Here is a 3,249-nt window from a genome sequence, read left to right as displayed (position 1 = left end):
AAGATCAATTTCCGAGGTAGATATATCAAAATATTATGTGAAAGGCTATTCTCAGAGTAAATATTTTTGTGCAAGTCAGAAAGGAAACAAAAATCTTCTAGAAAGATTGTTCCATCAAGATTTAAAAGCAAACTTGTAGGGCAAACTGCCTAGATGTAATTTGATAAGCTTTTGCCGGCATACCAAATGCTGGATGCTTGACCCAACTATTAATATCCTGCACCAACACTGAGCTTTGAATCATTAAGACTCCCATGGTTTCAGGCCCAGCAATGAGAGGAGATTGGAGTCATTGCACAATACTGTGGACAAGGGTGCTCCGTGCAGGACCGTATGAAATAAGCTATCACCAAAATATAAGTAGCCAAAGTGATAAGGAACACATTTAAATTTTTTATCTCTCCAACTATATGTCATCTGTTTAAATAGGATACATATTCACATGGCAAAAATTTACAGTTTCACTGCATTTCAATATGCAAGCCAATGATTCCTCCCATTTTATCTACATCCTTGAAAATCTAATTCTTCAATATTTTTACATAGATAAATTCTACTTGTTATCTTTGACCAATTTTAAAATTTTATGGTTTTAGTGGTGGGTATGTGTGTGTATGTGTGTGTGTGTGTGTGTGTGTGTGTTCAGGCACACACGTGTCACTGTGTACATGTGAGACTTAGAGGACAACATTTAGGAGTTCTTTCTTTCCACAGTGAGTTCTGGAGTTTGATTTCAGGTAGTCATTCTTATGGGGCAAGTTTGTTTGTAAACCTAGTGAGATAGTTGCCAGTCCTTTTCCTTCTTGTAAAACAAGAATGAGAGGCTGTTTCTTTGCTCCTTTCACAATGTAAGGAAACTGATTTTTTTCTGAATGTGCATCATTTTTCAGGTTTCCATTGCTATCTCAGACCAAACCGGTAGTGTATTTTCCAAACACCAAGTCTTGGAGGTAAGCCACCAGTATTTCTGCATCATCTCATTGCTTCCTAAAATGGAATGCTTTGTAAATTGGTCAATGTGAAAAGATGGCCTGAATATAACAGTTATTATTTAAAAAAAACATATGGAACAAGGAAACCTAAATTTTAAAATTATAGAAAGAGGAAAAAGTTAAGATTAATGCAAAAATTAGGATCTGATAATACAAATATATAGTTGACACAGTAACTCAAAGAGAGAGGTATCTGTGAATTCAATAAGTGACAATTTTATCTTTATCCATCAGAACAAGATTATGCTGCATGTATAACAACTAAAGAAGATGCCCAGACAACGTTAATGGAAAATGAGCATTTTCTGCTGGTGTTTAAAGTGGATCTGCACACACTCTCTCATGGTTACATAGGAGACTAACTACATGTTAAGCTTATACAAACTTGAAAATTCCTTGACTAATAGACACTAGATTGCCAACCATATTAATTCATAATGGACATGTGTGACCAGAAACTTAAAATGTAAGGAATAAAGTATTTTTCCATTGGCAAACCTTTCTCATTGTTCTAAGTCTATTCAGTTCCTGACTTCCAACTGACAATTAAAATCTTCTCATTACATATCATTCTATAAATACTGCTTCATTCATTTAAATAGTTCTAAAAGTATATTACAGAACAGAAAAATATTCATTCAAAATATTTGCATAGTATTTCTATCATGTCAAACTATGTCAAACTAGTAAGACAGACTTAGTTTCTAAGAGAAAAAAGATTATAATATATGAACAAGGAAAGCCAATCACTTAAAGATGATTTTAGAGATAGCTCAGGCATGTGCAGGTAACTCAGAGGAGTTACAGAAGTAATGATAGCCAGGTTCCACTTAGAAGGGTCACAGAAGTAATGACAGCCAGGTTCCCCTCAGAAGGGTCACAGAAGAAATGATAGCCATGTTCCAAGGTCGAAATATGTTTGTACAGAGATACAAAACTGAATCTGTTGATAAACATACTTATCTTGTGTCATCAGAAGCAAGATTAATGTCTTTCCATAGAATGCATTTTAAATCCCATAACCTATTTAAATAATACACAAGTAAATTATGATGTTGTAAGAAACAAGCACTGATACGCTAGATATGCTGACGCTTGTTATCATTTAAAGAACAGAAAGTTGGTAATTGGTCTGAATAATTTGGTTATTGATTCTTAAAACAATTAGAATTTTTAAAATTATTTCAATGTCTAGACTTGACATTACACAAATATTAAATGTTAATTGTTTTAATGTGGCACGAAATAAACGGGAACACTTAGAGTGGAAAATATAAACTAGGAAAGTGATTGAGAAACCAGGATAATTCATATTAAAATTTTGTGAAATTTGATATCATTTATGTTATTGAATGCTTGAGCAATTTACTTTGGACCATTTAAAAATATTGTGATCCTGGGTTCAATTAGAAATGATTTATGTATGAAAATGTCTTTAGTCAGTTGTATGACAGTGGACTCCATTGCAAAATAAACTTTGTCCTTCAATTATTTAAGAGAACTGAACATTAAAATCCTAATAATATTATTTATTATAGAATTTTAATTTGTTCTATTGAATTGAAACATCACCAAATGTTTGAAAAGTTATAATTTCATCGTGAGGAATGATACCTCACGTGGGTATTTTTTTCTTATGCCTTTGTTTTAATGCAATTTAGGACATTGGATTAAATGTGTCCTTCTTGGGTGATTATCAGAAAAAAAGGGAAATGAACTTTTATTGATGAGAAAGTGGGCCAGAAAACTTACCAAATGCTTTTTTTTTTTAACAAGCATAAATGTATTCAATTTATTAACAAGTGTTATACTTTATTTTTCTTTATTATTGGATATTTTCTTTATTTACATGTAAATCTCTCCATTCCCAGTTTCCCCTCCAAAAAACAGAAACAAACAAAAACAACAAAAACAAACCCCTGTTGCCTCCCCCCTCCCCCTGCTTGCCACCCCTCCCTCTCCTACTTATTGGCCCTGGCATTCCCCTACACTGGGGCACAGAACTTTCACAAGGCCGAGCTCATCTCCTCCTATTGATCAAATTGCAATCCTCTACTATACACATGCTGCCAGAACAATCAGACCCCTCCATGTGCAGTCCTTGGTTGGTGGTTGAGAGCCTGGGAGCTCTGAGGGTACTAGTTAGTTTATAGTTGTTCGTCCTGAGGGGCTGCAAACCCCTCAGCTCGACTGGTCCTTTCTCCAACTCCTTCACTGGGGACCCTGTACTCAGTTCGATGGATGGCTGTGAGCCTCT

At 34.5% G+C, this 3,249-nt stretch overlaps 1 long non-coding RNA gene across 1 annotated transcript; it reads left to right on the top strand.

Moving 5' to 3' along the window:
• Nucleotides 1-898: 898 nt before the first annotated feature.
• On the top strand, nt 899-1,489 carry LOC116082501. The gene is made up of 2 exons (XR_004115340.1): nt 899-950; nt 1,227-1,489. It is a non-coding gene; the product is annotated as an uncharacterized LOC116082501 (long non-coding RNA).
• The last annotated feature ends 1,760 nt before the right edge of the window (nt 1,490-3,249 follow it).

This window comes from Mastomys coucha, unplaced genomic scaffold, assembly GCF_008632895.1.
Source record: "Mastomys coucha isolate ucsf_1 unplaced genomic scaffold, UCSF_Mcou_1 pScaffold7, whole genome shotgun sequence".
Taxonomy (NCBI): Eukaryota; Metazoa; Chordata; class Mammalia; order Rodentia; family Muridae; genus Mastomys; species Mastomys coucha.
This window is presented reverse-complemented; position numbering and strand designations above follow the sequence as displayed.